Below are 25,645 nucleotides of genomic sequence, written 5' to 3'. Positions count from 1 at the left end.
GGAATTTGATTCAGTTCACATTTAAAGGTGAGCCTACCTACTTCACAATTTCTGAAACAATAAGTGAACCAAAACACAGTTGTCCTTTGAAATTTGCATTTCTCTGAATTTTGCAGTGCAGTTCTTCAACCATGTAATATATACAAAAATGTATATACTGTGTGAAAGTGTACATAAAACTGCATATATTAGTGAACATAACATGCAAAAAGGCATTATATTAGCGGAAGTTGGTTTCCAAAATATGCATATTTGGCAAACTTGCATTTAAAAGTGTGTATATTCAGAGAAATTTGTGCTAAAATACCAATGAATTTTCATGATGACTTTTTTTTAAAAAAAACCCTGATGTGGAAATTTGGAGAACTTGAAAAAATGAGAATCAGATTTGTTCAGCCCTAGTCTTGGGTGAAAAGAAGCAGCAGCAATTTGACCTTGATTTACTATCAAACTGAAATTGGGTTTCGCTGAAATTGAGATGCCTGATTTCATCCTTAGCCTTGAGCTGCCATATAAATAGGAGGCCCCAGTACTGCACTGATGGGAGGCATTTCCTTCGTACTAAAACACGATAAAACACTGAGAAGGATAAGTGAAACAATACTATCTCCAGCAACTATTTACACCTGGTTTGGGGAACTCTCGGCCCTCTAGATGCTTCTGAACCAGAACATGGTTCAGGAGCACAGCAAATTGGTAAAGATATTTGCAAAAATTGTAGAGTTGTTTCTGTTCATTCCAATGATTGACAGCTTACAGAATAATTACTTCTTAACTCTAAAGTAAGTAGGCCCAGCAAAGGGGCAGTAGGGCCCTTATAGGGCCAAGGAAGATGGCAGTTGCATTTTAGCAAAACATGAAGACACAAAGCTTCCCCACACCTGCTCTCCACCAGCATAAATAAAGAGAGCTATATAGTTCTGGTATATAGTTACAGGTAGGTAGCCGTGTTGGTTTGCCGTAGTCGAAACAATTTTTTTAAAAAAATCCTTCCAGTAGCACCTTAGAGACCAACTAAGTTTGTTATTGGTATGAGCTTTCGTGTGCATGTATCTGAAGAAGTGTGCATGCACACGAAAGCGCATACCAATAACAAATTTAGCTGGTCTCTAAGGTGCTAATAGAAGGAATTTTTAAAATATTTTGTTGGTATATAGTGTAAGTGCAATTGGCTTTCATTGTCATTCGAGATGGCATTGGCCTTGCTTCTTCGGTGCCTGAATCTGAAACATTCACTTCTTCCTTTGTTTTCTCCCCTGGACATTATATTGGTATTAAGAGGAAACTTCAGTTACAACAACCCAGTAAAGGAGGGTGCCGGGGGGAGCAAATTCTATTGGCAGCCAGAAGTACATATGAATCCCATTTCATTCCTTTCTTCCACTCTGAATGAGCTCCGTTTTTGACACAGAAGGTGTCAGCCACTATAATCAAATTTAAAGAGGCAAGTGATGCTATATATTCACTGCTCCAGGAGGAGGGAGGGGGAAAAGGATATTCACAATACAGTCATAATGCCTATAAACCCATTATAGTTTAGCACTAAGTCCCAGAATTCAGCTCTGACCAACCTGTTTATGAGGAAAACGGCATTGTGAATGATACTTCCTCAATGATATGGTATGCACCTATAATTGACACCTATTTCTGTCTTTCAACAATTCAGATTTGCAAATCAGGATCCTAACAAAACACAATGGCAATCTGAGAAATATCATGCCTTGGGTTTTTTTGTGGGTTTTTTAAAAGTGTGATAAGTAGAAACCTGCAGAGGGGAAAAGATGAAGGCTTGCTCCGCTTCCCTTATAATTGCAACCGAAAAAATGATTTACATAAGAGAATGAGTGATGCTGACATACCATCAATCCTGCTGCTTCCCCTTGTAAGTCTCAGAGAAGCTCAGTTTGCCAAATTCAAATGACCCGCAATGCCATTTTGTAACTATGAAGCCATGAAAGTCGTGTTGTGTAAAGCACTCCTCAGAGAAAATGGTGAAGGATGCTAATTTCTTTTTAGGAAAAAAAACTCACAAAAGTTTTATATCAAGGTTGAAAGCCTGGTCATAACAAATAAAGGCCATGCAGTGCTGTTTGTTGTTTGTTTGTTTGTTTGTTTGTTTGTTTGTTTGTTTGTTTAGTATATCGCTCTTCATCTGAAGCTCATGAGGCAGTTCACAACATAAAAATACAAAATGAGAATTCAAAATGCATAATAAAACAAAAAGGAAAATAAACCATAACCACGCTCCCTCATATGTATTTAAAAGGCCATAGAATACTTAATCAGCCAAAGGCCTGATTACAGAGAAACATTTTTGCCTGGCGCTTAAAAATATGTAATGAAGGCACCAGACAAGCCTCCCTGGGGAGAGCATTCCACAAACAGGGAGCCACCACAGAAAAGACCCATTCTCGTGTTACCACCCTCCAGAACTCTCATGGAGGGCCTCAGATGATAGTTGCAGGGTCTGGGTTGTTCATATGGGGAGAGGTAGTTCCTGCCACATCTGCAGATGAAAGGGAGAACTAGAGCTGACATCAGCATATTGCTGACAACGTACTCTAAAACTCTGGATGACTCCACACAGCTGTTTCATGTAGATGTTAAACAGCATGGGGGATAAAATTGAATCCTGAGGAACCCCACATTGAAGGCTCCACAGGGCCAAGGAGCACTCCCCAAGCCTCACCGTCTGGCAATGGCCATCCAAGTAGGACCGGAACCACGGCAAAGCAGTGCCACCCACCCCCAACTCAAACAGCCGCTCCAGAAGGATATAATATATGGCATTATATGGTATTTCAATATGGTATTGAAAGCCACAGAGAGGTTGAAAAGAATTGACTGGGGCATATTTCCCCTGTCTCTCTCCCAACAGAGATCATCATACAGGGAGGCCGAAGCAGTTTCTGTGCCAAAACCAGGCCAAAACCCCAATTGAAATGGATCTCGAAAATCAGTTTCCTCCAAGAGCATCTGGCCTTTGATGCTAACTTTTTCAGGTAACACAGACATCCGGTACACCACACTGAGTCAAGCACAGAAAAGGTCCAAGGTGACATAGGTTTGTTTAATGACTTTAGTCCCATTTGTGCTGTACATTTAAATGGTATTGTACCACTTTAGAAAGTCATAGCTTCCCCCAAAGAATCCTAGGAAGTATAGTTTATTAAGGGTGCTGAGAGTTGTTAGGAGATCCCAATTTCCCCAGATAATTATTCCCATAGTTCCCAGGGAAGAGGGAATTGTAGCTCTGTGAGGAGAATGCTAGGATAGCGAGCCTGTGGCCATCCTGATGTTGTTGGATTCCAGCTCCCATCAGCCCCAGCCATTATGGCCAATGATAAGGGAGAATGGAAGGTGGAGTCTAACAACCTTTGGAAGGCTGCAGTTGCCTTACCTCTGACCTAATGCACTTGTCACATCCACAAATGGGATAGGTAAACTGTTAGCACTTTTCCTTGTATTCCTTACTAGTGGAATATTTCAAATGTTTTTCCTCTAAGTGATAGTTTCCACCTCTGCCTTTCCACATGAGAACTGATAGTTCTGTGTGAATATTCCTCCTCTAGCCTGGTATTTCACATGCCTCTGTTTATTTACTGTACAATATATTTAAAGCTTTCTGGCAATACATACAGACTTCTCGCATGCTCGTTAATATTAGCATCTGTCAATCAAAACAGAAAGCGCCAAATAAAAACGTTATGTTATATGTTAAATTATAGTTCATTTCTGTGCTGCCTATCAGCCACAAAGATCCTTCAGTTGCAGAAATTAAGTCGTTCCAAGTTACCAGGTGGGGAGAGAGAGCGTGCTTGGCAGAGAATTCCCACTTACTTCAATGGGTGCTCAAGACACAGATCATGTGCAGGATTCCGCTCTGAGCTGTTAATGCCTGGAACCTTCATAATTATTGAGTGTGTAATACAGGGATTGTAACAAGCCTCTTTTGCGAGCTGCCCTGGGCTTGTTCTCTGAGCCACATCAAGCACTAAGTTTAAACGAAACTGCTCCCAAGTTTCCTAAATGGTTTAATAAAACATATACTGACTGTAATATTCAGTTTATAGTAGAAAACTATCGCCCCTTGGTTTGAAAAATGACCTCCAGTTGGCAATTTCACTCTCAGCTTCATAGATTATAGTCCACTGTTGGTCATTTACTCAGTCCACAGAGCAATACTTTCACATAACAAGCTCAAACGGCAATCAGTATTTGTAGGCTGCTCCACAAACTGAGGATAATGCACCGCAACACATTCTATTATGCAACTAAACAAAAGGAATAACAACCTGGTGACTCTGACACAGAGAGAAAAGGAATGCTCATTCCCTTAATGCTGAGACATCCGGCGGGCGGGTTTGGAGGGTGGGGAGAGAATACATTTCTTTTGTATTTTTGCAGATTTCTGTTGCCTTTAATGTGTTCAATGCAAAATAAAAAGTCTCTAATTCGATTCTCTTTTCACTAATGACATTTGGCTTTGTATCATCTTAAGTCTATTCTTATTTTAATACACTACAGCAAAAGCTAGATCCTATTAGAGCTGATCAAATTTAAGGAAATTAGTGAGATACCCTAACGTTATAAAATCTCGATCGTAATAATGGATTCAGGGCTCAGCGCTGAACAGGCACTTTCAAATGTGTGGCTCAACTACCCTTGGAAAGAGGAAGTGTTCAAGTCTGGGGCTATGTTCTACATCTGCTCCTACATGGTTTCAATATCAGAACGCACCTCTGAAAAACCAGGTTCTTCTTTAGAGAGACCTAATAGGGCAGACATAAGCACATGTGGTGAATTCTTAGAACTATTTGGGAGATCTGCCTCTGCATTTCACTTCAGGTTGTTCAGTAATCTGGAAAAAGTATTGTGCAAGTGAAGCCCACCAAATACACACTTGCAATATAACAGGTGGCTATCCTCTCTAGCTATCCCTACAGGCAGAGTAGGGCTTACAAGATGAAGACACATGCAGAAAGCTGCCTTCTGCTGAGTCTATCTAGATCAGTACTGTCTACACCAGGGGTAGAAAACATTTTTCAGGCTAAGGGCACATTATCCCTCTGGAAAGCTGTTGGCATCTGTCTTCCAGTAGTGAGTGGCCCAGATGATACATAATCGCACATAGAAAGAGAGCGTCTTCCTAAGAAAACAGGGAGATATATTTAAGCTTCCCACCACCCTTTATCTGTTCTAACTGCAAAGGGCATCAGGAACACTAATTCCCACAGAAGAATACAAATAAGGACAGTGTACAGCTAAACTGCAAGCCCTGTCACACAGCCATTAAAGCAGTTGGAGCATATAATGCCAATTCTGACCCAACTGCACTGCCTACCAATTAGTTTCCAGGCCCAATTCAAAGAGCTGGTTTGGACCTATAAAGCCTTAAATGGCTCAGGACTGCAATACCTCAAGGACCGCCTCTCCCTATATGAACCTACCCCCACTCTGCAATCATAATCTGAGGCACTTCTTCATGTGCCCCATACATAGGAGGTCCTGAGAGTGGCAACACAAAAACAGGCCTTTTCTGAGGTGGCTCCCTGCTTGTGGAATGGTGTCCCCAGGGAGACTAGTCTGGCACCTTTGTTACATATCCTTAGGCACCAGCTGAAAACATTCCTCTTCTCTCAGACCATTGGCTAATTAAACAAGCTATGGCCTTTTAAACAGTGTGTGTGTTGGTGGGGGGTGGGGATTTTGTGTTGTTGTTTTTTGTTACTATGGTGCGTAACACAAAAATGCAGCTGCAAAATGTGTGGACTCCATTTTTTCCATATTTGCGAGGAACACATGTCTGTTGAGACATTCCTCTCCTCAGCTTTGGCATTCTTGTAGAAGACCTACTTCCAATAATCTGGGCTGCATACTGAGTGTTTCCCATCTCGGAGAGGTTGCCATATTTTGAAGAGCAAAAAAATAGGACACATTTGCCAACTTCTACGTTTAACTATAGATCACTATGATGACTCTACCCATGAAAAAGAGGACATGTCCTGGAAAAAGAGGACATATGGCAGCCCAGCTCTCTACACTTTCAGATACTGTAAAGGTATTTTCCCCACCAGTAGTGTCTGGAGCTCTGCCACTGAACTACAATGTATAACTGCTTGCTACTTTGGTCTTTGCATTTTAGCAGCATGCAGGTGCTAAACAGAGTGACTTAGTTACTTCCTAAAAGCAGGTCAAAAGTAAAATTAGATGGCATGGCTTAATAAAGGTGTAAAAGGGATACATCACCAATCAAATCAGTATTATTTTTTACACTCTGCTTATACCATAGACAGCCTGCACCACCCCATGCACAGGCTCAGTAAATGGTGGGCTAGGAACCTTTAATTTCTTCTGTCTGAAACATCCTCCCTAAGTCTTTGGTTTAAGGCCTTGTATTTGCCTTGCATATCTGATTTGAGTTTCATCGCTAAGTCAATTTAAAGTTTGGATTATAGGATGATTCAGTATTTATAGCAAAAGAGGATGACCCTTTATGTGAAAATTCAGCACTGGATTTACATGCTTGTCTCATTAATACTATTGGGCAAATTAGATGATACAATTTTATGATTTAGGAAAAGAGCCTTTTAGTTTGAGAAGTAGCAATTTCCTTTTTAAAAAACATCTTTCATTTTTAAAGCAATAAAAAGTGTCATATATGTCCCATACCATAATGGATTAATTAAGGAATATTATGTTTATCCTAAGTCCTGACCAAGTTGTAGATCTTCATAACTCACTCATAAAAATTAATGCATTTTCCAACCTTCCATAATGATATACCACCTATTTTTTTTGCCATACCTGTTCAGAATAAATTGTTCCAAATTGGATTATTCTGAGGCACAGCAAGCAGTATTAAGAAAATTACATTGTTATTTTACAAATTCACGGAACCATGCACCAAAATCTTAATCTTCTCACTATGTGTTTGAACTGTCATGTTACTCCCACTATTAGGATATAATGCTGGTATTGACATACCTACTTTTTCTTCAAATCTAATACAAGGCACACACACACTGCCCTCTGCACCAAGCTTTGGTGTGTTTATCATATTTATATACATATATATATATATTTATATATTTGCTATTGACTGTTCATGCAGGCAGTACAAAAATCTGCATGCAGTGGCTCATTAAACCCTCAAATTTCCAAATTGACAGGCAAAAAATAAAATAAATCCCCCAAATAATAATGTACAGATGTTCCTTATTTAAATTAGCTGTTTGGCATTTAATGCTGCCAATCTCATATGTGATCAAGTTTGTGAATTTCCAGGTATTCTACATTTTGCAGCAGGGTTATTTACCCTCCAGTTGGATTATCATTCCAGATGATTGAAATAGATAATTGTTCAATAAACAGCAAATGTTAGGTGGCTGGGGTTATCTAAGGGCTTCAAATGGCCAGTTATATTTTTATTACTCATTAACAGCATCCTTTTCTTCTGCTGCTAATATTGGTTCCTTCCTTTTGTACTTTAATCTACAATATCGCCTCAAAAGTAATTTGCTTTTAGTTATCATTGGCAAAGTAATCCTATTCTCAAATATAAAATAGAAATCTTATTCTCAAATCTTTTCACAGGCAGAATCTCTAGCTAATTCACTATATTGTGTGAGTTTGGGTGATGTATTCACTTGGCATGTCTCCCCTCACTTCCATTACAATCAGGAACAAGCAGCTGACTTATCTGTGAAAAAATATTGCCCTGCAGTCAGAGGAGGCTGGTTCATAAGGGTAAATGAGACTCTGCCCCACAAACCCCAGTCTGCCTTCTTACCTACATTAAATCAGAGGTTGTTGCCTGTCATTGGCTCTGGACTCCATCTGTCATTGGCTCTGGTTCCTAAAACTGTAGGTATCCCTCCCTTCTGCCCCTTCTGCCCCACCAGCCTCAATGGGCACCAGCAGCCACAGCTTTTACTGAAAGTATGCAAGGCGGCAATAGCACAGTTTAGGTTCACTGGAGGTCCCTATACATTTAGAAATACATATTTTTGATTTATTCCATAATGTAGTAGGCCAGCCCTGCTGCGTTTGTGGACCTACAGCTCATTCTTCTGAGATCACCTGTACAGTAATCTCTGTGCATATGGAAAACTGATTAGGACTCCTTTTAAATGTGTTTGTGGGAGGGAAATGCTATTGGTTTGCTTTGTTTTTGTTATCATTCTTGTTTCTATTTTGTATTTGTATTCCGTATTTCTGTGCTGTGAAGCACCCTGAGATCTTTGGATGAAGGATAGTATACAAATTTAATAAATAATAATAATCTGAGCTCTGAACCGACATACCCTCCAACCTTTGTCCGATGAAAATAGGCACATCCTAAGGAAAAGCAGGACATCCCAGGATCAAATCAGAAACCGGGATGGCTTCTTTAAATCCAGGACCGTCTGTGGAAAATAGGGACACTTGGAGGCTCTGGAACAAGTTGGATTAGGCCTTGATACAGGATGGTGTTGTCACTAAGCCCATGGTGCACTGAAGGGAGAATGTCAAGAGAATCTCAAGCCCAAAGGCCAGAAGTGGCCGTCCAGGCCTCTCTGCTGGGCCCTAGGGAATTTCTCTAAGTCACATCCCCTTTGCGGACAATCCCCTTACCATGCCTCCTGCACTCTCCTTGAGTGTTTTTGCCTGGCTGCAATGCATCCTTAAACTCCAGTTATCCTTGTTGCTTGCCTGCTGCCTCTCTCCCATGTCTCGTAAACAGCATAAATAGGGCAGGGAGTGAGGTGGAGGGAACCCCATTCATCACACAAATGCTGTAGCATGGGCTGATGCCTCTAGCTTCTACAGCACAGTGCTATGATGCAGCAAGGCTTGGAGGTCTAATCTGGATTCGTTTCAGAGCGGCCTCACCTCCCAGAAAGTTTGGGATCTGTTTATTTATTATTTATTCTACTTAAAAATGTTTGTATACCTCAATTTATTTATTTATTTTAAAAAATACCAAAGCTGTTTATGACAATTATATCTATACAATAAAAATCACATAAAATTTTTAAATCACAGATCATCAGCTAACTATTACAGATGTTTTCTTAATTGTCTGCACAAGCCTAGCGGCATGGAAAAATATTCAGCAAAAACATTTAAAGGTTGAAACAGAAAGCACCTGCTGAATCTTTATTGGAAGAGTATTTATTCCACAGGACTGGGTCAACAACACCAAAAGCTTGGTTTCACGTCAATATGAAAGGAGCCTTATCCACGCAAGGGATGATCAACAGTGCTCCTGCAGATGATTTCAGTGACTGAGTTGGGATATAAGGGTTCAGGGTTCAGGCAGTAACCTGGACCTCAGTTGTTCAGGGCTTTGTAAATTAATACAACTCAATTAATACAATCTGAAATGGATCAGCATGGGCCCAAACTAAAAATTCATTGGACCTTCTACCCCACTTCTCTGTGCACACATTGGTTTGTGCAGTTATATCTGAAATGCTCATGGAGTTTCTGTTATTCAGAAAATACTCTGCACACAATCTCTGTACATGAAGACACTTCCCCACCCTGAACATGGAAAAGAAATTCCTACACATTTGGACCTAGATTAATACAGAAGAAGAAGAAGCCTTCTTGAAGCAGAACACTTTGCATCCCACCACCCACATTCAAATGCACAGCTATCATTAGCTATTATTTTATACAAGAGTGCCTTTAGGGACAGGAAGTCTTTAGAAATAAGATATTCAAAATAGTATATGGATTTCTATATTTTGTTAAATTTAAAATCCAGTCCAACAAAAACAGCTTTCATCTTCCTTAGCACGCCGTAGCCAACATTCTCTGCCTACAACTCAGATTATCATTGTTTCCATTGTATAACATGAACTGACCCAGAAAACTAAAAGGATAAGGAGCCGGGGGGAGGGGGGCTTGGTTTATACTGTAGCCAAAAGTTCACAAACAACACAGTTGGTGTATCACATAGCAACCACTTGGTGCCTATTATTAAAATACAGCTGTGGCATTGGGGAAAAAATGTCGCTCACAGATTAAAAAGCAGAACTGTGATGATGTGTCTTTTAGGTTTATATATCAATCCATGTCCTTTTGTCCTGATTAGCTTTGACATGATCAGTTACTCATATAATTCACATAGATAAATAAATTTTTCCTCAAACAGGACACTGTCCATTTGCAGGTTTCCATAAAAGTTTAGAGTCACACAGGTAATTATTATCTTATGCATGAGAGACAAGAAAAATGGGTAACATTCAGTTGGTTAGTCATGTATATCTCCCACCGGCATATTGTTTTTCCTTCCCTTTTGCTTATAACCATCTCCAGTTTAGTCTAACACAACACAGTCCTGTAAGAACATAAGAAGAGGCCAGCTGGATCAAGCCAATGGTCCATCTAGTCCAGCATCCAGTGGCCAACCAGATGCCTGTGGGAAACCAGCAAGCAGGATTCAAGCACAAGAGCACCCTCTCCTCCTGCAGCTTCCAGCAACTAGTATTCAGAAGCACTGATGCCTCCAACTGTGGCAGCAGAGCACAGCCATTGTGGCTAGTAGCCATTGAGAGCCCTCTCCTCCATGAATTTGTCTAATCCTCTTTTAAAGCCTTCTAGGTTGGTGGCCACCACTGCCTCCTGTGACAATGAATGAATTCCATGACTCCAGTCAAATTCAGCTGTGCAGCTATACCTGTGTTGTATTTATTCAAAGAAGCAGTCCTCAGTAGCTCAGGGAGGGGGGAACACTCCCAAACCCCAATGCTTAGGAGTCTTGCCAAAGTGGAGACCACCCACTCTTACCTGGATACTCTGTCTAACACCAGGTGCAAGGTATGGGGCTAGAGGTAGGCTAGAAAACCCTCCCTTGATTTTAAATGGGTAGGGTAGAAAAGGCTGGTGTGGTAGACAGCTCTTGCAAACAGGAAATAGTAAAGAAAATAATTACCAAAGACAGAATTTAGGGCAGGCCTCAAACATGGAAATTACCAAGCAAAACTCAAAATGGACCTCAAGGAACTGTAGAAAGAGATGAAAAGGAAGATAGATGCCACCCCAGTGATACGCAGCATCCTACGCTATATTTGAGGGCTTCGTTTGAAAAATCTCTCAATTACAGTAATTGTTCCATTACATGTCATGTTGGGAATGATTAGCTCAAGCTTCTCTCTATGATTCTTACACAACAGTGCACACAAGTAGGTGTGCAACATTTCCCTTTTGTTTGATATATCATTTTGCAGCAAAGAGGTTCTTCATATTATTTTATCAGCTAACTATGTGTTGCCTTAAGGAAGTAATGTAAAAAAGGCAATACCACCTACAGTAAATAAAAAGTGCCTAGTGGATCGAAGAATCGAAAAATGCAAATGTCAATGTGGTTCCCAAGGCACCTCTTTGGAAGACTCGCCCTAATCCAAGGAGAGTGTTTGTGCTGCTTCCGTCTTCTGTCAAAGCAGAGTGAAGTGATGAGGAGTTGTAATAGTAGTATTGCTATCATCATTCCTCCGCCCTTCACCCTGAGGTCTCAGGGCAGATTACAACATCAAAATACAATATTAAAAACAGCCTACAATCACAAAATAACAATGGGCCTACAAATATACACCTCAAGCGTCAAAAGCTAGGGCAAAGAGGTGAATCTTCAGCATTCTCCAGAAGCTGTATAACGAAGGTGCCAGATGCACCTCTGTGGGGAGGCAGTTCCACAGCTTAGGGGCCACCACGGAGAAGGTAGTATCCTGGACCACCACACAGCCCAGTCCCTGAGGGTGGAGGAACTACCAAGAGGGCCCTCTCTGCTGATCTCAGCACCCAAGAGAGTCTGCAGGGAAGGAGGCAGCTTTTCAGATATCTGGGGGCCTAAGCCATTTAAGTAGATGAGGGTCTGGAAGGTACAGAATCCAAAACAGGAATTCAGAAGAGGGAAGGTTGTGTTGATGAGGAGGCTGTGTCCCAACACTCTTATATTGTATACGGAAATCTCTGTCTGAGAGAAACATTCTTGCTCACCTGATAAATATGTGGTTATGAAGAGATTTGAACATAGCTAACTACCTGTTTTTAAATTGTATTTTATTTGTGTTTTTATTTTCTGTAAACCACTTAAAGGTTTTACTGCAGTCAAGCGGTATCTAAATACAGTGGTACCTCGGGTTACCGTATTTTTCGCTCTATAAGACGCACCAGACCACAAGACGCACCTAATTTTTGGAGGAGGAAAACAAGAAAAAAAAATATTCTGAATCTCAGAAACCAGAACAGCAAGAGGGACCGCTGCGCAGTGAAAGCAGCAATCCCTCTTGTTGTTCTGGCTTCTGGGATACCTGTGCAGCCTGCATTCGCTCCATAAGACGCACACACATTTCCCTTTACTTTTTAGGAGGGAAAAAGTGAGTCTTATGGAGCAAAAAATACGGTAAGTACTTAATTCGTTCCGGAGGTCCGTTCTTAACCTGAAACTGCTCTTAACCTGAAACACCACTTTAGCTAATGGGGCCTCCTGCTGCTGCCATGCCACCGAAGCACGATTTCTGTTCTCATCCTGAAGCAAAGTTCTTAACCTGAAGCACTATTTCTGGGTTAGCAGAGTCTGTAACCTGAAGCGTATGTAACCTGAAGCGTATGTAACCTGAGGTACCACTGTACTCCTAAATACAATAAATGAAAACTCTCGAAATCAGTGGCTTTGTTTGCACATAACAGTAAGCCATATTCTGGGAGTGGGGAAATCTTGTCTTACCAGAAAAGAGCAGCAGTCTGATGCACATACTCAATTGTGCCTGCTCTGCTGCTCATTTGCAGTAAACTATTCCTTGTTTCAGACGATGGGTTACACTTATGTGTGAACCAGCTCATTGTTTCTTGGTGTGTGCACATGAGTGCTCATCTGAATACATACATGTGAGTCACAACATCCATAAGAACAGCTTGCCTATCACAGCATGAACCTGTGTATGATAAAGGTTTCATTTGTTACATATATATTAAAATGTGTTTGTGTTTGTTTGTTTGTTTGTTTGTTTTTAGCTTTAAAATACTTCACTGTCAAAAGAACTTCCCAGACAGGCATCCAAAGTCCAGAATATCCCTTACATTTTGAAACTTGTTTTTAATTACCCATTCAAACCTAAAGAGAAATAAAGGTAACATTTCAACTATTAACATTTATCCTTTGAAAATCTAGTTAAATTATCTTAAGCAAATGTGTGTGTTTTGGTTTGTTTTTTTAGAAAAAAGAGGGGGGAATCTTTAATGAAGAAGATACACTACCTCCAGTATTTTTCCCTGTGTGTCAAAGGATTCACCTAACAAATCATAATCCACAAAGGTACAACCTTCCCCCACTGAGGCAAAATGCATACAAAAAAAAAAAAGATTGCTATGGCAAAGAATTGTGAATTTCATTAAATATGTTAACGGGGGGAAAATTCAGCTTTGAAAAATAGTAATCCTGTCTTTCAACAAAAATATTATAGGAAGCTATGAATTTGGTAGATCTGAATAGGCTGTTGGTACATGTTTTACTAAGGTAATATAATGGCACACTATTATTAGATCACATTAATCATTACTATGCCAAAGGCAGTGACAGCCCCACTGAAAAGGATTGAAAGGGTTGGTAATGGATATAAATTACCCATTGTGTGATAAAAGGATTTTTACTAAGAAGGTAAGAATAAAACAGCAAATTTCTAATATAACTGTTGTGGGGAGAAAGAAAAAGGGGGAAACCAAAATAAAAGTAATCCTCTCTTGGTAATATCCACAAAAATCAAAAAGTAAGCACTTCTTGAAACAAGATAAAGTCACTTTTTTAAAAAAAAAAAAGTATACTGTGTGAAATTAATTTCTTGGCATCTAATATCGCTATCAGTTTAAATGGTTTATGGGATGATCTCTAAGAAATATGGTCAAAACGAAAGGTAGATTTTGCTAATTACAAGTAAAGATAATTTTATGTAGATACATTTCAGCACCTCAGCAGGATCAAATATGGACTGCCGGGAACCCCAACATTATATGCTTGTTTTATGGGATCTGGCTCAAACGTCCCATTTTCTTTATGCAAGAAAAGAAAAGCACACAATAGCACCAAGTACTTAATTCTGTATGCAACAGAGGCCTTTTCCAGGTAAAATTTCTTTTTTAAAAAAATCATTATTATTAATACTAAGAGTGGACATATTATGAGGTATGTGCCTAATCCACATATATATAATCCACATTAGCCTTGTTTACAGATTATAACATGTTCCTGCTGGGTCACAAACCTCAGCTAGAATGTGATTTGCCCACATTCTGTAATTATTCCAGAGTAAATTTAAAAACTTAAGCCGGTCCTTCAAGAACCCCAATATGGATATTAGCTATAAAAAAAGATAATGCATGTATTTTCATCCTATTCTTCTACCAAAATGTACCTTGAGTAGCTTTACTAATATGGGCAGAACCTGCTGGTTCTTTCTGAATTAACATAGGTGATTCTAAAATGAATTATAGTTCCACCTCATAATTACTACAGACACCATTGCAGAATCTGAATTAGACATGAATTGGTCCCTGGCAAACTGAGGGTGTCATTAGGGTGCCCTGTCAGAGAGGCCTTGAGGCATTCCTAGGCATCTTGGCATTGTGGAGAATATAACTGAGAGGCTTATCCTGAGCCTTGGAGAAGGCTTGACTAGGATTGGGAGAAAAAAATTATCAGCCCATAAGCACCTATGGTGCGGAAATATCTAAGCATGCACAGCAATGTCTTAGGAACAAAGCAAGCTGCCTTGTACCAGTTCAGATAATCAATCCATCTTGCTCAGTATAGTTTACCCAGACTGGCAGGAGCTCTCCAGGGTTTCAAGCTGGAATTTATCCTAGCCCTACCTGGAGATGCTGGAAATTGAACCAGGTTCTTCTGCATATAAAAGCAGATTCCCTTCTCAGGTCCTGGAGAAGGCCACAGTATGAATAGATTAGGCTCTTCCTGCCGTCCCTCCCCCTGATGATTCTGTGGAAAATACTAGTGGTGGGTCCCAGATCCAAGCAAAACCTCATGGAAGGTCCAGGGTGTCTTTCTTATATATTGAAGCTACAGCTTCTATGTGACTAAGAAACTAAACTAGCATGTCCAAGAGGACTCTAGTCTGAACAATACTTGTTGGCCCACATGACTGTGTGTGTTGCCATTCAAAGCCATATGAGTAAGCAAAGGGGAAGCAGAGAGGAAATGATCCCTTGCTAGCCAGGTGTGAACCTGACAAAGTTTTCAGATGCTGGCACACACCAACAGCATCATGATAGCTATACACAGACCTAGGAGAGTCATAAGTGGGCTAAGCCCTTCATTGGATCATTGTTGTCCCTTGTATACTCTAAGTGTAGTGTCCAGAGATCACAGTTCCAGTAGCATCCCCAGCTATGACAATGATAGCCCAAGTTTACTCTGAGGCCCTACTTGAATTACAGTACTAACGTGTGAAGCATGGAGAACAACCCATTCCAGTGGGAAAGCACAGCTTGTGGGCAACTCAAGGAGATGCTGACCAGCTGAGCAGTTGGGGGGGTGGAAACAGGCAGAAAAACTGACTGGCGGGAGTGGGTTTCCAGAAGACAAGGGAAGGTGGAGGCAGGTATTTCAGGACCATGGAGAGAACCCAGTCACAAAACAAACAATTCCATCAGGCCTTCAGCCACCTGAGCCCATTAATGCTTCTTTGGCCTCACTGCCACTTCAAGGCTCCACCTTATGGGTAAGAAGTTCAGAGTCATAGAAAATGAGCCTTCCATCTAACCTGTGGTCCACCACTTAGTTTGTCTTCGGAAGTGGAAGAGTCAAAATGGATTTTGAGTTGAAGCTCAAATTTGACAATATGCAAGAATATTTTAGAATACTAAACCAGATAATATATAATATTAAACCAGTTTTTCTTTCAATATACACGCACCATGCAAAGGTTCTAGGCATTAACTTGGGGACATTCATTCATAAAATAAGAGAGTCTTTTAAAGCACTTCTTACCAGGTTAGTCCAACATCAACAGATATTTCTCCTGGCTGTGGGATCTTCTCAGAGATGTGAGGTAAGTACTGAAGGTCAGGAATTGCAAAAACAATACCTGTGAGAAATTTAAAAATGCAAAGCCATTGTATTAAATCAAAATCAATTCTATCTAAAACAGAAGCTGTATTAGAAGTGTGCAAAATAAAGACCAAATCAAACTAAAACATAGACTTTGAGGATATGATGGTTTGGTTCTTAGGGGCAGAATTCCTTCTATTGTATAGGGAAAATATATTCTCATATTACACCAATGAACTGGAATAAATTTTCCTGACCACTTCCCCAAACTAGGAGAAAATCATGACAAGTGTAAGAGAAATGCAATTATTTGACAATGATATCCTAATCTCTCAGAGAAACTCATTTTTTAAAAAAAGTTCTGTAAGTTGAATATAAGTAAGTGTCCAGCCATGGACAGTTATAATTAATATACTTCATATGAAGAGAGAGCAATATCAGACATCATAACTAAGACACTGCCTGACTTAGTCTAACAAATTTAAGATTGTTACATTTAAAAAACAAGAAGAATTGACCCAAATTTTTTTTTAATAATAATTTCATTTTAGGATGTCTGCAGGCATTAAAGCCAAGGATCCTCATTATATTACTCCAGAGATTCCTCAGTGATCCCTGTTTACAAAATCAAAGGTTGTGATCAACATCAACTAAAGTAACTGATTTGTTAAGCTACCAGCTGTCTGTAGGGTCGCTGTAACCTCGGGACGTCAACTCACAAAAGCTTGCAAACAATTCATTACCGAGAAGGCTGCTTACATCACTTAGTAATCCCAATGACTTTATGTCCAATACATATTCAAATGTTCTAAGAAAAGATCTGAAGCAGAGTATTCAATCCTTACTCAACTCCAGAAAGCCTGAAGAACTAAGTTACAGGAAGTTGTAAACTGGAAAATCAACAGTTATTACATTGAAGGAAAGCACAGCATACAAAGTGAGTGCAAACCATAGGATCGTTAAACTCCAAATATTACTATTAATTTAAAAAATTGCTATCCCATCCTTCCTCCCAAAAAAGTCAAGAGCAGCCAGGAGCATGTAGTATTTCTTGCTAGCAGCTTAACAGATGAATAGCCTAAAATTTAACAGAAGTTTAAGTTGCAAGAGCCAGCCAGTCATCTAGTAATGAAAAAGAATACAAGCTTTACAACACACCCAATTTTGGACACCAGGCAAGATTGGGTTCAGTTAGTACTTGGATTGGGGAAAAGAGTGCAACCTTTGTAGCACAATGTAAGACCAGTTGTATTCACCAGTGGTCCAACACCAGCCCCCAGATTGCAAAGAATTTCAATTGACTTCAGCCAGACAGGTGAATAGCTTCTTTTGCAGCATTGCTCCTGCCCACATCACCACAACAAAGCACAAGCTATGGCATAGTGGCACCCAACCACAGCATACCACCACTGATATAAACACAAAATCTTAGGAGACCATAATTCAGATGGCAGGGCACAAAACAGCTTGTGCTCTTCACACACATAGGAAGCTGAGCACATTGCAAAACAATTATCTGTCTGGAACCCGAACACAGCTTCATGTGTAAGCACCAGTCTGGCAAACCAGAGGCAAGAGGGAACTGCTTGCAGGTGAGTGACCAGGCTGGTGGAGAGAAACAGAGGGTGATGTACCATCTCTGATTAGAAATGCCATGGATGTCTGAAGGCTTTCACCACTGTATGTGCTTTTCCAAATAAATACATTTAATCAATTAGCTGCTTTGTACATTTTAGATTTTCAAAGATAAAAGAGGCAAGAAAACCCACAAGTTATCTGTTACTTTTCACTACCATGAATATATATTTTTTTCCCAATATAAAAAGTGTTTGGGGTGTAAAAACAAAACAAAGCATTACTGTTTTGAATGAGTCACCTTATTTACTCTGCTCCAAATACAAGATACAACTTGGCATGACAACTGCTAAGTGCAACTGAATCATTATCAAAGTTATCCATTCACAGTGGCGTCTGGTGTTAAACAGGGTTGTGTTATTGCCCCAAATCTATTCATTATTTTCATTGCCATGATCCTACACTTTGTCGAAGGGAAACTCCCCATTGGAGTAGAAATCATATATTGAACAGATGGAAAGCTCTTCAATCTGAGCAGGCTGAAAGCAAAGAGTAAGGTTCCATCATAGAGCTTCAGTATGCTGATGACAACATAGCGTGCGCACACTCAGAGGATGACCTCCAAACCATCCTAAATATCTTTGCAAAAGCTTACGAAAAGCTTGGCCTATCACTCAGCATCCAAAAAACCAAAGTGCTGCACCAACAAGTACAAAATAACCCCTCTGTAGCGCCACAGATCCAAATCAGTGGTGTAACGTTGGAAAATGTCAATCACTTCTCCTACCTAGGCAGTTATCTTTCCACAAGGGCTAACATTGATGCCGAAATTCAGCATCACCTGAGCTCTGTGAGTACGGCTTTCTCCCGATTGAAGTGCAGAGTGTTTGAGGACCGGGACATTCACAGGGAAACCAAAATGCTTGTTTACAAAGCTATTGTACTACCAACCTTACTGTATGCTTGTGAAACATGGACCACTTATAAATGCCATCTCCAACTCCTTGAAAGAGTCCATCAACGGTGTCTCCAAAAAAATTTACACATCACTTGGGAAGACAGGCGAACTAATATCAGTGTCCTGGAAGAAGCAAAGATCACCAGTGTTGAAGCAATGATTCTTCAACATCAGCTTCGTTGGACTGGTCATGTTGTGTGGATGCCTGATGATCGTCTTCCAAAGCAACTACTCTATTCTGAACTTAAAAATGGAAAGCATAATGCTGGTGGTCAACAAAAGAGGTTTAAAGACTGTCTCTAGGCAAATCTTAAAAAATGTAGTATAAACACTGACAACTGGGAAACACAGGCCTGTGAGTGCTCCAGTTAGAGAACAGCCTCTACCAAAGGTGTCATGGGCTTTGAAGACACTCGAACTCAGGATGCAAGGGAGAAACGTGCTAAGAGGCAAATCCACACCATGATCAACTCCCGTGTGGAAACCAATGTCCCCACTGTGGAAGGACATGTGGGTCCAGAATTGGCCTCCACAGTCACTTACGGACTCATTGTTAAAACCGTGTTTATGGAAGACAATCTTACTCTGCTACAAGTAATCACCAAAGAAGCAGCAGCAACTGAATCCAAAACTGTATATATTTGATCCCAACTCATAGTTATTTCCAGTATGAAAAGTGACATAAAATCTGGTTTTCTGGAAGAGATGCTACCTCATATTCCTGCAAAAGCTTTTCAAAAGGCAAGATGCCAGGTCATGTCTTGCAAAGGCTTCACTTTGAATTACATCCTATTCCCAAAGCACTTTTTATTTCTGATGATGCTGAGGATACCCAATTATGAAGTCGGTCTTGGTTTGATGGGCAGGGTTTTGACTTGCTCATTTTTAATGACAACAGTGTGATTTACCCAAAATCCATGTTTTTACCTGCTGGTGTTAGTTTCTCTTCGTCATGAAAAATTAAAAGCAGCCCTGATGGATCAGACCAAAGACCCATCTGGTCTCCCATCCTGCTTCCAACAATGAGATGCAGAGTGTTGAAGCAAAAGGATTGTGAGAGGATAAAGAGGAATAACCCCACCCCAAATCCATAATTACCACCCTCAGCTCATTGTAGAAAAGGTGAAATACAATTATAATTCATAATTATAGCTGTCCCCATTGTTTTTCTCCTCACGATGCATATTCAAAGGCATACTACCTCTAGAGCTGGGCTTTTCATTTAGTTAGCATGGCTAATAGCAATCAATAAAATAGCATTCATGAAAGAATGATGAGATAGTCCAAGATTAAAATAAAGTTATTAGGATACTAGTCATTTTATTTATATAGCAGAGAACTGAGGGCACTGGACACTTCAACTAGGCAGTTTGAACACAACCTGTAAAAGGTTCTCTGATGCTCCTGAACTCAACAGGATAATTCTCCCTTTGTAATCACAACAACAATAGTAATATAATCCTGTTTGGTGCTAAACACCTGCTTTGTGCAGCACTCTAACCAACCAGCTGGCTGGGCAAGCCCTGCCCTTTTGGTCAAGCCCCACCTTTACATGTATGACATCAGGATTGGCCCATGGGCTGGAGGTTCCCCACTCCTAATCTAGAGATACAAAAATTAATCTCAGGAGCTGAAGTTCTATTGCCTTGCCTCAGGTAACAGTGCAACCCTGTAAAAAGCTGAAGGCAGTCCTGAACACAAAATGTAAATGAATGTTAACGTACTGTAAAATAAACACCAGAAATACATGGAATAATGAGAAACATGGTAAGGCTGAATTAAAGTGCAGAAGGAGAAGCAGCCACACCGAAGTGCTGGTGTTAGTTGGCAACTTTGTTATTGTTGAGTTTGAGACTGGGAAAATGAAAAGAAAAAGTGATATTCATTGGCATGAAATCACCTTTTTTTTAAGTGGGGGCTTCTGTGACATTTGTCTTTCCTGCAATTGATCAATGTTGGGATGAAAAAAGAAGAAGCATTAGATTATTGTAATGAACACTGCAACTTCCCACATGGCCTTGATACTGATCAGCAACTTGTGAATGCATGCACAGGGTCTTGCATTGGGGGCATTTATTTCTGGGTGTTTTTTTTCCGCATGTTACATTGGTCACATTATATTGTCCACACATAATTTGCCAGAAAGGCTTTTCAACACAGTTTCCAATAACCATTACGATACATTTGACACTTGCCCATGAAACGTTAGCTCTGAATGCCAATTGCAGATGGAGAAAAATTGATCCATACTTTTATAGAAAACAAATATCCAAGTTACAGATAAATTCTTGATGGTGTAAAACTGTTACATTAGTCACATCTTTTAAAATGCAATTAAGAATGAAGCGTCTAAACTTCCTACGGCATACTTCTGCGTTACCGGTATATGTTAACTGAAGCTAAATGATTTTAACTGAAACACAAAATATTATGTAAAGAAGTTTACAAATGTTACATTGGTCAGCGTAGAACTACCCTATAACATTGTTATATAACAACAGGAAGGGTTTTTTTCTTTTCTTTTAAAAGCTAACCTGTTGTGGTGTTTGCTTTTAAGATTACTGTGGGAGGAGAAGGGGTCTTTTTTATTTGGCCCCCTTACCATGTTGGTTCCTGAACTCACATGTAGTTCCCTACATTCCCCCCTCAATGCTTTGTTTTTAAGGCTGAAATGCCCTGTCACTCTAGCTTCTCTCAATTCTAGTAAGAGGGTCCAATTTCAAGAGGGATATATCTGTCCAGCTTGCACTCCCAAATAACTCAGCTCATGACAGAATGCAAACATCAGCAAGTGTGAACTAGATTCTAAGTAGATTCCAATTAGAAGTGATTAAAGGGATTAAGTGCTATGTAGCTTTCTTTGGGAGCACAGAAGTCTAATTCAGTTTAAGCCTGGTTAAATCTACACTTTTAGTTTCTTTTTCTCTCCTTTTGTCTCTCCATTTGAACCTACATGTTTGGTTTAAAGGTTTTCCATTTCTGATATCCTGGCATGAAGGTTCTTCAAAAGCAGGCAAGAATTATTGCAACTTGAAGGATCCATGTGGCAAGTGTGTCTCTGTATTATGCTTCCGTGAAGCCATGTTTCCCTTTGAATAATGAAGGCTGAGAACCAGACTTCTACAGAATAAATGATGCTGTGCCTTCTATTTCATTTAACTGAACTAAGGCTATGTAAAACCTCTTCTTTACTTGCACAGATATTTCCACTTTCCCACACACCAGGTTGTATCCAACGCAGCACTAAGTCAAAGTCACTCCAGCAGAGAGTTTGCCCAATTTGTTGCACAATGAATTCCCACCAGCACAACTGTTGCATTGGATTCCTCTGTGGTACAATGTTAAAACTCATCCTAGCACAAAAGCCCTTGCACTTCTGGAAAGAGAATCTTGGATGCAGGATAATGGAATTACATGTTCATTCAAAATACTTATCCTCAGAAGGATTTTCAGTTAAATTCACTGTTGCACCCTGAATTTGTACGATCTGCTATCGTGAATCATGTTTTCCATTAAACTGCACAGGTGCCATCTGCATGTGAAAGTGGCTTAATTCTGAAAAATATTCTCATTCACAGAGAGACAGCAGTATAAATGAATGCACATTTTATTCATGTTGCACTTCACATATGGAAGTAACTTAATGGTGCAAATTAACATCAAAATTCTCTGCATGTATATTCAGAAGTGGTCCCAGCTACTTCCAATAAGAATGTATTTGTGATTGAAGCGTACATCACAACTTTTACATGTAGATTTGGTGATAATGGATTGTATCCAACAAAGTGTTAACTCAAATCAATGAACCTACATGTCCATTACCTTAAAATGGTCTGCTCTGAATAGGACTAGCATTTCAGAAAACCCAATGTTCACAAACTTGCTGTATCTTTGGGGTATTATCCTCAGGACTGAATAAATGGTCTTCAATTCAGAATCTGAGATCACAGGTATTCACAGAATCCATAACTTAAATGGAAATACCTCTTAAGCATTTATTTGAAGATAAATACAATTTATATTGTGAAAAACAAAAACAGAGTAATAAGCTGCTTCTTTGCAGGAGATGTTATTGTCCCAAACAGGTCCTTAGTAACCACTGAACAGAATTATTTATTATTTTGTTGCCATGATAACTTACTTGCACTAACGTCATTCTAAAGTTTTAAACATGAATAGTGTAAAATAAATATATATTTAATGTGGGTTAATACCTCAAGCTATATATAAAGCTATGGATGTGGCAATCCTAGCCACATTGTAGGAGGGAGAGGAGAGTGTCTAGTGATTGCTTAAAAACCAATAAAGTGCACCGTGAACCACAGAACATCAATTTATTACAGTACTTTTTTTTATTTAACAAAATTTATATATACCGCTTGCTTGTCATAAGACCTCTAAGTGATTTACAAAATACAAACAATTAAAATTGTAAATAAAATGCAGTTTAAAATATAATTAAAATAAATGGTAAGCTAAAAAGAGATTGAAACATATGTGAATGTCTACATTTCTGGATAGTCTTGCCTAAACAAAGATATTTTAAGGAGGCACTAAAAAGACTACCGTGAAAATGCCTGCCTGGTGTCAATAGGCAGGGAGTTCCAAAGTACAGGTGCTGCCACACTAAAATATCCATTTCTAACAACTGTGGAATTACTTATTATGTGGCACCTGCAACAGTGTCAGTTCTGATTGAAGCTGCTGAGTGGGTAGATAAGGCAATTCGGCAAGTAAACTGGTCCCAAGCTGTTATAAGGCCCTATATACCGATTGCAACACCTTGAACACACTGTGTACTAGTGTGTTAAGTCAGATCTGCTCATTATGTATACCATCTGAACTTGAATGAAAACTAAAGAAGGATGAACAAAGACCAGCTTAGGACTTTCAGCAGTTTCCAATGGATTTGCCTATCAAACCTCTTGCTCCTCTCCTACTACTGCCCCTGCACCTTACACAGCTTCTCAGTAGCTGCTGCCACCACCCAAGCCAGGTGGTACTTGCAATTGTTACATATGATGACTTTTTAATATGTTAATATTGATGGTAGTGTTCTTACAATATATAATTTAATTGTAAGCCACCTTGGAAAAGATTTATATCCTGAAATGTGGGGCATAAATAATTGCCACAAATAAAGTCTTTAGATTGAGTGTCACATGCAAACACACATCATGCATGCATAAGCAATTTATGGGTGCCATCAGACTGGTTTACATGAAGTTGTTATTTTTAATAATGATGTGGGGGCCCCTCAATGCAGTGTCATAAAACAGGATGGCAGCCAAGACTGGGAAGGTGACAGCCACTGGAAAAAAAGACTATGTACCAGACTCAACTCACCTGTCCACTAGTGGAGGCCAGCACAAGAACTCTCATTAGTACAACAGGGTTTTCTTCCCCTTGTGCACAAAAATCTTCCCTGGAGAGTTGGGAAGACCCCAGGGGGTGGGGGGGGGGAGAATAGGAGAGAATGTTCCATCAGATAAGCAGAATTTACTGTGCTGACAAAATGAACTCCTCAACGCTATGTTGAATTCCATCCAATGGATGCAAGAGGTGATATCAGAGGGATCGCGAAGTGCTAATTTAGTGCCCTTCTTGAATTTTGTTTTTTTAATTGTATACCACCATTAAGTTTTAGTAAAGCAGGAATGCAACATATATGGAGTTGCAAATGTATCATGTTGATATGCTCATCAGAGAATTAAATTATTGTGGCTTGCTGCAGCAGTTCTCATATATACTGCATATATATGGCAAAGAGTTGCACAGAACTTGAAAAAGAAAGCCAACTCACATACTACAAGGACATGTGAAAAAGCTATAGGGAAAGGAAAATAAACTGTTTAAACCCATGACAAGAGTTCTAAATACATAAGTAGAAGAAATCACCTAACTCACTATTTTAAGCATAAACGTATTAGTAGTTATTAACAGTGTGGCTATGAACTTTAACATGTAGGCCAGCCTTTCACAACTTGGTGCCCTCCAGTTGCTTTAGACTGCAATGCCCAACAACCCTGAAAGCACGGCCAATGGTTAAGGGTGATGGGAGTTGTAGTTCAACACATCTGTGGGGCAGCAGGTTGGAGAAGGCTGGAATAGACCCTGAGACAGAGACAATTAGGAATGCTAAAAGAAGTGAAAGGGATTTATTTATTTCAGTGTTACCCTGCCTTATCAACACGATGCACAAGAGGTTTGAATAATTAAATCAAATCAAATCATAGATCTAAAGGTGCTGTTCTAGAACCAGAGTAAATTCAAGATAGGAAATTTGATGGAGGTGGGAACAAGTTCTGTGTACTAAGATACAGAATATGTAAACCAAGTAGGAAGGACAGACAGAATACCCATTTCTAACTTCAAGAACCCTAGAGACATTTTTAGTTATAAACCAATCACAGGAAGGGCCAGTAGATTCTGTTTTGGATCAAAGAAACCAGTAAGTGTGCTCACTGACTCTCTCTCTCACACACACATACACATACAGTTAATGGGTGATCAGCTCCTGAAATACAGCATTGTTCAGCTTGCAGTATCTGTCCTCAGCCCAAACATGTCTTCCATTCTCAACAACAAAGAATTATAATAGTGTCTGATGCATCCTTGCCTTGAACATTACTTATGTATATGCATTGTAAATGTGGAATAGTGTCCTATAAATGCTCAGGGCTGCTTTCACTTTAGTGAGAGTTAACATGCATAAATAAAGAAGAGATGAGGCCCCCTAAAGCAAGATGTTGAAATCCACCAAAGTATTCCCCCATTATTCTCTAACATCCCAATAGCACCCTATAAAGCAGCAAAAATAGCACCACGGTCCCTAGGCAAGGGATACACACACACACACACACACACACACACGCATATATATATATATATATATATATACACACACACACACACACACACACACACATATATATATATATATATATATATATATATATATATATATATATATGCCCCAGCTCTGCTCCTCAATGCACAGGAGCTTGCCTTTCTTTATGCTTTCTTACAACATTTTTCTGAGATCCCCAATAGGTCTCTCC

At 39.6% G+C, this 25,645-nt stretch overlaps 1 protein-coding gene across 5 annotated transcripts in view; it reads right to left on the bottom strand.

The window, feature by feature from the left end:
* The window catches only part of ZNF536 (zinc finger protein 536), a 443,894-nt gene that overhangs the window by 346,553 nt on the left and 71,696 nt on the right, over nt 1-25,645 (bottom strand). For all 5 annotated transcript variants that reach the window (XM_053400278.1, XM_053400281.1, XM_053400282.1 and 2 more), the window contains exon 2: nt 15,992-16,088. The gene's annotated coding sequence lies outside the window, so the exon portion shown is untranslated. The remainder of the gene's footprint in view (nt 1-15,991; nt 16,089-25,645) is intronic.

The sequence above is a fragment of the Podarcis raffonei genome, chromosome 8, assembly GCF_027172205.1.
Source record: "Podarcis raffonei isolate rPodRaf1 chromosome 8, rPodRaf1.pri, whole genome shotgun sequence".
Taxonomy (NCBI): Eukaryota; Metazoa; Chordata; class Lepidosauria; order Squamata; family Lacertidae; genus Podarcis; species Podarcis raffonei.
The sequence above is the reverse complement of the archived record's forward strand: the minus strand, read 5'-3'. Positions and strand labels throughout refer to the sequence as shown.